This window comes from Anticarsia gemmatalis, chromosome 4, assembly GCF_050436995.1.
Source record: "Anticarsia gemmatalis isolate Benzon Research Colony breed Stoneville strain chromosome 4, ilAntGemm2 primary, whole genome shotgun sequence".
Lineage (NCBI taxonomy): Eukaryota > Metazoa > Arthropoda > Insecta > Lepidoptera > Erebidae > Anticarsia > Anticarsia gemmatalis.
In genome coordinates, this window is record NC_134748.1 from 3,958,121 (window position 1) to 3,970,313 (window position 12,193).

Sequence of the window (12,193 nt, forward strand, 5' to 3'; positions counted from 1 at the left end):
GTGAGAAAATTATCTACCTTTATCCGTTACCTTGACGACTCCTGACTTTGTGAACGAATCGTATGCGATTATTTCTTCTGAAATGTCAAAGTCAAAACGTAAAGTCGATGGACAAATCGAATTACCGCTCGGCTGAACCTTTTGTAGTTATTCAAGTTCATTCAGTTAAAAGGAACATTCATGTTTTTGTTTGCGAATAGAATTCAATATTCATTGAATGTTTTCTGTTCGTACAAAATAACTGTACTACAGATTGATTTAGCTTTCCTGTAAATAGTTTCCCGTTGTTATGATACTAATGAAATGTTTGCCTTTGCAGTCAATGTTTGTGAATCTCGATTGGAATATCAGATTGTTTTTGTGCATGTCCATGTTTTTATATTACGTCGCAGTTATTGAAAAGTTGTAAGTTAATAAAATACTAATTTGCTAAAATATTTGAATTGTTTTTAATAAGTAAGTAGTATTTTTGTTTCAAACTAATTTTTAAAAATTGTTCACACTATTTCTTGTTTTGTGAATCATTTACAAACTTTGGTCTTTCGTTAGGCTTAATATTATAGGCAATAATAGGCATAGAATAGAATCATAATCTCTACCAGAAAATATACTCAATGAATATTTAGACGATATTAGCTTTCTACAATATGCATTTGTAATCTCGTCATGCCTGTGTAGAAGCCTTAACAATAACATAATTGAGCTCCTCAAATGGTCTGTATCAATAGCTAATAATACCGCAGTACGATTTAATGTAATATACCTAATAGCCAATGAAGTGCATTGGTATGACGTACACTAAATGCATTTCAACCGTAAGGATCATTAGTAATGCTGTATTCGATATCATAATTCAGCCTAATAAGCTTGGATAACCTAGTTGGAATAACTACCTCCCACGTAGAAAGTGTGGCTATAAATCCTTGCTTTTAAGCAACTAATTTAAAGGATCTTTAGAAATTTCGTAAGACCATTTGAGCTATGATACGACATCTTAGGGTAGTATTTTGGTGTGTATGATTCATCTAGAGCAGGGGTTCCCAACCTTTTTCTTCCTTCTTCCTTTTTTTCTTGTCAGCAGTGACCACTTTGTAAGTATATAAAAAAATAAAGTGTTATAATCATGCTGAAAATTTTAAATATTAAAAAATCATTCGCGGACCATATTTTGACTTCCGCGACCACTGGTTGGGAACCACTGGTCTAGAGTATAATCAATAATTCTGTGTAGTACCAAAATAAAGATTCTGTATCAGACAGGCTACCGTTAGCTGCATAGGCTTGTGTCACTCATGTTCTTAATTCGACATTTTCTATACCTCCGCCAGCCACAATCCTTTACTACAAGACTCTCTTCTAAGTAGACAGACCAATATTTTTTGTGATAGTAAAGTAGTAAAGAAACTATCCCTTGATTGACAACAAACGGTTGCTAACCGTACTGCAGATAAATTAGCGTGAATCGTCACATTTACTTACTGAAAAGGAGACAGTTATCTCACTGGTTTTCAGTATGTAAATGTTTTGACGGTGATATAATATTATTATGGTATCCAAATCTTGAGCAAAACATAGATATTCTGTTTAAATTAAATATGATTCCACGTACAAATTTTCTTTCAGATCATAAAAAGATTAAACAAGATTTCATCAAGTACATGCGTTCTTCAGATATTTTGAAGTTTCCTCGCAGTTTACACTAGCCCTGGTCAGTCAGCAGTTAGTAGTATACGAATTATTAAGTAGATATATTATTATTAACATGAAAGGCGAAAGTATAAGTTGCGAATGATAATTTCTTAGTTCTCATATTTTCTACAATACCGACTCTCAAACTAGTGTATGAGTAGCGTTATTGTAACTGAAACCCTCTATTTCATTCATCAAGATCGTACACGGTGATACTTTTGTCTGTGACTCTAATTGTACGGTCATTAGCTAAAATTGTTACTTTATCTGCCTGGGAAACTGCGAGTGTGTTCTCTTTTCGTTCTAGTCTTTTGACATACGTTCATTTATTTGATTAACCTTTTGTCGTATTATTGTAAGTGCTATTAACAATCAGACAAATAACTATTGTGCTAGTAGTATTTATAGTGAAAAGGCTGTTGGACGGTAATTCACTAGGTACAGATACTTATTTCTAACGCAAGTTAGTAAATATAATTTAGTAATAGAGCAAATAGAAACTAAAACAGTTGAAAAATCCAGCAAAGTAGCGATTGGATCTGTCAATTTATAGCTTATTACAGCCGAATAAAAAAATACAAAAAATACAAAAATATTTGGTTTATAGCTTGGAATGTGGTTCACAAATCACTTGGTATTTCAACTAACGAGCATGGGAGTATGAAAGGAGCCAATAAGCATAGTTTATCCTCAGATTCTCGGAGAAAACAATCTGGACGTGGGCGGAGCGGCCAAACTCGACCCTAGAATTTCAGCAATTCGACGGCCATGATCTTACAAAAACACTAACGACTATCACAAATAAAAACATAGTTCCAATGTTTAAATACAAAATAAAATGTCGTTAAAAAAGATGGCGGCTTTTAAACGAACTTGTTATTGTTTTTCGTAACAATTTTTGTAAAAGTTTGTTCGTTTCGCTTCGAGAAAGATAATGGAAGGATTTTGAACGTCTCAAGAAAATATTACCGGATTTACTCGTGCTTTGTTTCAACATTATTATGTAGAAAGCTGTTTTAATGCTACATGCGTAGGAATGGAAAATGTTTAATTTTGTTCTATAAATTCGTGATGGCATAAAATATTAGATTAGCGTTAACCTTTATGTCACTTTAACAGACATTACATAAGAAATCCATTTTCGTCTGTTTCCATCCTTACAGTCTGTTTGTAAATAAATCTGAGAAGATTTTGAATACATTTATCCTCGATAAACGTTATTGCATATAAATATCTTCCTAGAGACTGTTTCGATATTAGTAATTAATTGATATATTGAAAGTAATCAAAAGTCAAATCAGGATCACACGAAGAGTACAGTCAATTTGGGTAACTTTGAATCATTTGGGTAATATTGACTTAGTTAGTTTTGCAAACTTTTATCAATTGTGTTGGTTTCATATGAAAAAATAATCGAAACTACTTCAAATTCCCACTGTCAATGTTACCCAAATGATTCAAAGTTACCCAAATTGTCCTTACCTTTGCGAAATATAGTGAAACGACAAACACCACTATTTATTATAATCAGATAAACAGAGTAACTACACAGAAATGGAATAAAACATTTTCCATACACCACTTATAGTCATTAATTACTTCAGTTCACCCGTCTTCCACGCCCACTAACAATCTGTAACAAATGATAACAAACTTATTACCACAGACGGGACTAACTGGGCAATGTATTAGAAAGTAAGAAATAACAATAACTTAGTACATAAAGTGTGGTCTGTGACCCGTTTCGGGTGCATATTAATCGCAAGCCAAGTGAAAGGTGACACTGCAGTGGATTACCCGCTGTGTTTAGGGCATGGTCGGACGAGGCTGACAATTTGCGGCTCACTGTTGGCGTTACGTTTCGTCCGCTGCCTGCAAGACCTACCACCACCGAAGACCGACCACCTATTTTAATCAACAAATCAATTTGATAAAGTTTGAAGATACTTAAGTTAAGTTTGCAATCGACAGCTGGCAATCAAAAATGCATTTTTGTCTTTGTTAATCTTTTTATTGCCGAACTAATCGAACAACGCATCACACAATTGCATCTCAAATATAGGTTTAAACGTTATAATCCAAACACAAACAGGCTCAATATGGCGTCAATAGCATGGACCGCAAACAGACAGTATCCGATAAACTGTTTGCTTAACGTGAAATCTGTCCTAATCGTGTTTAGTCGCACCAATTAGAGGTTCACAGTAGGGTGTTCCTGTTGTTTCAATACGATATCATGTAGGTGTATTAATTCCATGATTTAGATAACCAAAGGGACATAATTTGGGTACCACGTGGGAGTATAAGATATTATCTGGACGGCTGCATTTTGAAACTGATTGTTGAAAAGAGTTACGACCTATAGCCGTTAACGCTTATTGGATTATTGTGAAGTTTTTTAAGTTTGATTTATTAGGTCGGAGCCGATATTTATGTTTATTATTTAGAAGTTAAAGTTAATATATGTGTGTTAATGTGGTTTTGATCCCATTAGTAAATTTATTTAGAGTAAAAATTATTACGATGGCAGACTTACTGAACGATTAATTTACTGAACATTTTTGCAGCGTCTCTACATAGCGTAAATATTAATTAAATAAAATAGCTTGGTAGATTTGTAGTAGTATTATTTACATGCAATAAAAGTAAAACTCCACTCGTAAAACGCAAATTAGTTTACGTAGGAGTAAATTTCCTTTGATCAAAATGTTTTGCCAACAAACCAGCACGTAAATGAATGATCCAAGCTCAACTAAACCAACACTGGCAACAAATGTACCACAAGCTTATAAAAAAAGAAACTAAGTACAAGTCAGGTCTACCAACATAACCGCTATCAGAATAATCGAATTAAGAACAGTTAATTTAATCCCAATAATATCATGTCAAAGCAACTGTCAGACTAACGTCGTATGCGCGTCGTATTAATCCCAATCCTCTTAGAGAGGTCGGCATTTATAATCACGTGTTACTCTCATAGAAAAATGTTTTCTAATACGATTATCACGACAAGTAGCGGGCGGTGGAGTAATTAAAATTTTGTATGAGTTATTGCGTGACTATAGCGGGCTTACTTGGGATATCGATTTGGTTGTGTAGTTAGTTTTGGTTATTAATTAAATTATTAATGTATTTTATGTATTTATTAATGTATTTATTTATAACAAATTACTTGTAATCGCTAATGATCTGTAGCGCGATTGTCATCAGACGTTACTAACGAATATCAAGAACTTGACATTTAAAATGTACTGAACAATTATTTCCCATGTCACCCGCTACCTACCATTTTTTTCCGTAATAGTCAATAGTTTGACTGTAGAGCATCGATCTACAGATACATAGAAACATAACGCTATTTTCGTAATGCTCATGCAATAAAAAATAATGTATAATTTTAAAAAAAACGCTTCGGATAGAAACAATTAAATAATAATTTTAGCTCTAGCACAACGTCGTGAGCAAAATGACAAATTACACGAACAGTATATTATGAATTTATAAAGTAAATGCAGAGTAACAGAGTAAGTAATAGCGAAGTTAGCATTATTTTTATTTCTTCGGATGATATAAGAACGTTTGCTCAGCTGAAATGTGACATCATAAATAATAAACGAGAATAATATTTCATTCTTTTAGGGAACACATTATAAGTACAATATTGTCAAGGCAGAAATTGTATTTCGTGGCATAAATATTTTTGCTAAGATTTTTTTATTTGCGAGTAGATAAAAGGTGGAACATTGTTTTTTTGATACAATATATTCCAGACAGCCCCCTCTCATTACGGGAGGAGACCCTTGCCCAGCAATGGGACAGTCCCTAATGGGTTAAATTTATTTATGTTTTATTTATTTATTATATTAAACTTGGCTAGTAAACTTCGCTTAAAACCTACATAACAAGTGTTATAAAATTTCATAAAGCTTGCTGGAACTGTAAAAAGACAAAATAAATTCCTTATCATTCAACTCGTTTCATTAAGTAAATGACGTTCTAAAAAAATAAATGTGGATGAAGTTGACGAAATTTTTACGGGAGGCGTTCTTTTAGCTATGCCTATCCCGCCGATGTGTAATCGATGTCATGTCCGCCGAAGAACTTTATATTTATATTTATGATAACGAGCAATAGCGCGATTCTGTATAGTCGGTACTGTCGTATGAGTATCGAAACTTTGACATTAAGAATGTACTGCCAAAATATTTCCTATGACGCCCGTCAGAGGCGCTGATCAGATTTTCAAACAAAATTTCTCGATGACAGGTCGGTTGTCGGTTGTTGATAGTAGTAGAGAATCGAGGTACAGACCACCAAATCTAAAGATAGAAAAAACGTCGATTATATAATATCCTAACTTCAATGAAAGTTGAAAACGATAAATAAGTGTCACAAAAGTTACATACATCATTATGTAATTTCACTCGTTGCGTTTTACATATGATCTAGTTTCATACCAGTTTCAATAGTTTTAAGATATCTCTTTGACTTTCGAAATTATCGCTTGACCACTATTATCGTTTCCACTCTCTATGCAATAACCGGTGACTTTCTTAATTGCGACTGGTCACCTCTGTCAATTTATGGAAAATACCAACCAGTACGAATAAATATTTGTCATTTAGATTCTACGTGCAACTTGTGTCTTTTTATAATTTACATAAAATATGTTTATAACGTTAACTTACTGGCATTTTAGTGTCCTGCTAAACAGAATAAATCAGTTAGCACCTTGTCACATTTAGCAAATAGTGGTGCAATCCGTTGACTAGATTAGTCTAACTCCATCAGCACAAGTGCTAAGCGTTGTTGCACTCCACAATAAACAGATCAACGTCGCTCTGCAAATTTGTATGAATTGGATAATAGGGGAGCCTCGCACTTGCCCGGACGAGGGCAATCTGTCCATTGGCGCAAGTGCCGATAAGTGCCATGTAATGTACCGTTTAATCCCTTAATGCACGACATCCGATACGACAATGTTTTCCCACAATGTTTCTAGTAAATTGCTGCAACTTTTTCTTTGATCTTAGATAATACGGAAGCGAAGTAAATCCAGGAAATCGGTGACTTTGATCAAGACTAACTGGCGATGCATGAGCCACTTGAGCAAGATTGTTGGATGCATTACTTACTTGCACATTGTCCTGACGTGATCTACTTTCTATATTTTACGTTAAAATCTACGAGGAGCTGAGTTAGAAGTGGGTAATAGAATCGGAGCGGACAGCAAAAGTTATTGGAAGTTCAGAAGTAACTCTAGTGTCATAAAACTTAAGTAGCATTTTTTATTAGTCGTAGAAAGCGTAACATCATAACGTAGATTTAAGAGCAGGGAAAATATCCAGTTATTAGGTGTGATACAGTTACAAAACTGTCTCATATATAAACAGAATATAGCTCTCGAAAAGAGCACCCGAAATAAAGAAGTCATATTTCTTAATAAAATCTGCGGCTTTGGAACGTTCGGTACATAACAACCGGAATTTAATAGTCCAAAAGTTTCTATAGTGGGTGTGCGTAGGCTGTCACGCGATCCCAATTCCGTAAAGTCATGTTTAGACATTACAGCAATTTGGCTTTATTAACTTTTTTACGAGCAATTTAAACGTGATAATACATAAAATTTCAGCTTTTACGTCAGGTGCAATTGAACCATCAATAAAGAACGGTACTTTAAACCCGGTAGGTATGTTTTTTGTTGTCTAAAGATTCTCATGGGGTCATTAAGGTGTATTAGAAGAGTAGGTGGATTAATGTGGGCCTTTGTTTTCTGGTGGTTGAGCTTTGGGTTAAGATTCGATGATTCGTAGTGGACTAAGCATATAAATATAACTCGTTTATTGTATATTTATATAAGTAGTTGGAGAAACACTGTATAAATTAAGAGGCTATTTTTATGCGCTTTTATTTCTCATGCTTTAATTAACCTTAAGTTCAATATTAATAAATATCTTACAAAATATCTCATAATATTTAAACGTTCTTGCTACTATTTCTATAGCATAGAAATCCATAATTCATAGCTAGAGGACACTTTCATTACCCGGTTCATTTGTCGGGAACATTTTTACATCGTCGTCTTTTACTACATTTTACGCCTGAAATTGTTTTATCTCCTAGAAAATAATGTTTTTGGAGACCACAAAATAATTTTGCTGTTTTTATATCACTGAAGTTTATATTTATTTTTATTTTTCTTCATACATTTAGTGATTTTTGAACGTATCCCGCTGATTACGTATCTCTTAAACAATAAAGAAGGTGAAAACTATTTTTTTTTATTATAGAGTAAGGTTATCAGTATTTTGGAAACTCAGATAAAAGTTTTAACTTCTTCAAACGAGACGTTTTATGAAAATAATAAACCTTAACTAAGGTATTCCTAAACAATACTTAAGATACGATACTGTTTATTTCTTCATCATGAGCTCATGTTCAGAGAGTTATCTCTCTCAAACAAAAAAGTCAAACAAACATAAATAACTGAAATAATTTCGTTCATCGCGCGGTTGAAATAATTTGAACGTTTCCTCGAATAAGGCCCAAAATGGAGTCGTAATTCAATTTTAATCTACACATAAACGCTGTTGTACGCGTGTAATTGCTAACTTTCACAGATGCAGTACACTATTTTGTTGCAATTATTTAGAAATTGAATCATGCTATTATTGTATATATTACTGTAAAACGACATCGGCGACATCTTGACATCATCAAGTGAATAGAGGTAAAAGTTCGAAATAAAAGAATTGATTTGTTCGGACTTTTACCATTGAGAGTTGGTAAATCTTAGGTTTTGCCGGAAAATCTTGGGATTTACCACAGTTCGAGCTTTTACAGTAACATATAGACTGGCAGGACTTTGGCACTCATTATAACATAATTTATTTAAACCTTACTTTTATTAGCGTCTTCTATGTTACTTCACAGTGCTTAATCTTCCATTTATCGCTTATGACATTACCACAAAATTTACATTTCATAATCAGCTGTATTCCTTACATTATAGAGCATATTCCATCTCTCTATTTTTAACTTGTTATTTTAATTATCCCTGACCTCAGCGACGGGAATTATTTATTTGTTACCAGAATGTACATTTTCTCATTACACGACCTAAACTAACAAACGATTAAACTATACAATCAGAAAACCAATATCCCCGATCAAGAAAATTGTACAATATTCACTAGAAATATCAAACAAAGTAATTAATTTTCGAGCTCACCCGACCATGTAAAATGCTACATGATCTGATATCTTCGCATCAGTGAACATTACATACGGTTCAATGCTGTATGATAGTTAAGTTTTGACAAGTGTGTACTAAACCCAAGCCTTTGAAGCAGTTGATGTGTTGATAACATCTGTATATGTCGAAGCTTTCAACTGATTTATGTAGTAGATATAAAACAACATCCTCAAAAGAATAAAGGTGTAAGAACCAACATCCTACGGCTAAGTACTTATGCTGTTTTTAAATTTAGTATTCGGCCTGTAGATTTGAAAGTAATTATTTGATGTATTGTTTTAGCTTTCGTGGTTGTAGTTACGTATCAGATTGTTGTGGTATTATTGATTGTATTTTTAGTATGGCCTACTTATTTCTGTTCCAGGTATTGATTGGAATTAGAATGTGATTTTATTAACTGACAAGTCCAGACATCATTACGAAAGATTCTAATCGCTGCGAGGTCAGTATTAAAAATGCATCTTATTATTTTCAAGACAACAAACAAAATGTTATATTATGCAGAATAGATTATTATTTATTTGACAGTAGCAGTGAGCGTGGGCGGTTCGTCAACCTCAAAATTAAACAAAAAACCTTTTATTTAATTTGAATCATAATAGATTTCGAATGTGTGTCAGTGTCACAACATAATATCTGGCACTCACCGGACGCGTAATTGCAGAAATCCGAAATAACGGTACGTAACTATTAGCAATTTACCAAATTAGTGATGGACACTGTCGGCTATTGGACACAAGTAGCGCTTTTGTCCAAATACTTTCACAATCGAGGGCTATCGATAAGAATAGAGGGGGGCTTATTATTGTTCCCACGACTTCGGTTCGTCGACATTGGCGTGTGCGATCCTCATTACAAGATGCTTCCGCAATTAGTGATGGGTTCTGGGCTTTCTCGCCGCTTAATGCTCGATTGTAGGTGCCGATACACGGTTATTATATGCATTTATTCGAGTATTTGTTTCTTTATGTTTATTATCTTGTTTAAAATAAAAGGCGCCTTCCCGCTGTGCATTTTGTGACTGCAATTTTACATATTTCCTCAATGATCGACGTTATATCAGCCTCATTTATACCTTGTTCCATCAAAATTTGTGGCATTAGACAAAATTTGACTGTCTGTTTTTTTTTGTCTTTTAGGAAAATTAAATGCCAAGCAGGAGGTATTCCACTTTTAATAGGAGTATAATAAAGTATACATTCTATTTGATAAAGCAAAAGTATTTGAGCATTAAAAATACCATTTTATGGTAATGCCAGTACCGAAGGTGCACATGTTCGGAATATTTAAAAAAGCGCCAATGTCATATCTTCGCATGTTGTAACACATCCAATAATATCGGGAACTTGCTATAAGGGGGGAGGAATAAGAATTTACATATCTACGTCAATCTATTATTTTTATATGTCATACCTATCTCAATTCGTTTTCACTGTGTTCATGGTTCACTCACATAACGAAGAAGATTTTTTTGTACTGTTTTGTAGTATTTCGCACTCAGGCTTCATTTTTCTCTTACACATTAACAATTAATAAATATTATTTTATCTAACTCTGAGTTCAGCACCTATCATCTATCACCTATTCTTCTATCTACAGCCTACAAAAATACCCAACCCGAATCATAATCACTTAATCTTATTCCAAATTCGTTGAACCAAAACATGATCAGATTAATCAAACATTGACGCAGGGAACAAAAAACAGTGATGTATAAAAACTGTTGCTCTTCATATTAATAACCGTTGCAGCACGATCGGCTTATGGAAATACCAATTAAAAGGTTTATACCGATACCGATACCTGCTTAATTAGTGATGATCAATTTAGTTTGGAGTATAAAACTGTAGTTGTAAAGGTACAGTGTAGGCGGGCCTGTGATATGTTGCCATGTTTTTTGTACCAATGTTTTAAGAGCGACGTAATAAAAATCGTCTAGGTTTTGTACGTAGGTATGGTCGCATAAAAAAATGTTTGAACAATATCTCTAGGCTCTATAATACAGTATAGTATCCAATTGCACGTAACTGAAAATTAGACATCCAGTTAAATATATTCACCAGAGTTGCTGTAAGAACCTGACGTTTACAGATTATATTTTTGGCTGATGATGATCTTTATTTGTGTTATTGAAGTTGTTTTATGACTTTCATTTATTTTATTGCGAGAATTTGGTAAAGCTATAAATTAGGATAATGTACCTATAGATTTTACACTAACTTGCTTACGTCTTAAAACACTAATTTCAGACCAAAACTACAGCTGCTCGGACGTTCTCTATGGGCTGCATAACTTTAAAAACTAGTGTAAAATGAGACAAAACTAAGTAAGTATATAGTAGATACAAAATAATCTACCGGTATAAAAGAAAAATATTTACAAGTGAAAATCTATGCCAAGTTGCCACAATTAATTTGAAAGTGTGAGAAATCTATAATCTATGGAAAAGTCGTTTCATTGTTACTTTATAGCTTGGCCTCAATAAAATGAATGGCAGTGAGAACGTTTTGTTTGTATCGCACAAAACAATTAATATTGTTGGATTAGCCGTTTGTAATTTCGACGGAAATCATTTCAATTTTAAACTAATTAGATTCGAATTCGGTATGATGTAACGTAAGCTTTTAATCGTGTACAATAAATGGGTATTATCGTTTTATCACTGATTAGTGTCACTGTTTAACAAACTATAGGTACTAGTTATAAATGATATAACTGGTAACGTGTTATGGAAAATGTGTATGAGGTACAGCCAAGTGAGAATGTTATTTCTAGCAGTCATGTTTGAGCTATCTCACTATGCCGGGTATATTATTACTAAAAATCTGTGGTTTAATTTTGCTACTTCTAAACCGAAAGGCTTGCTTGCAGACTTGTTAAAAATCGAGTGTGTACTAAAATTATCCATTATGTATATGAAATTACAATTAAAAGTGGTTTTCTTTAAACATTCTGGAAACTAATTATAAAATATAATATATAATAAAACAATTAAGTACCGAAACAAGTAAAATTGTTGATTTTCGATAGTGGAATTATGTATTTTTTTTAATCAACTCTATTACAACTAAAAGCCGATCACTATAATGCTAAAATTAGGATACACATCAGCTTCAAAATTATATTATCTATTCGATTGCTTAAATACATAAAAACTATCTTTCCAGCTTTTGATTAGAGCTCATTTATTTCGTAACGAATTAAACGATGAACACTCTCTAAATAAACTCTTTAAACCTTTCTTATAAG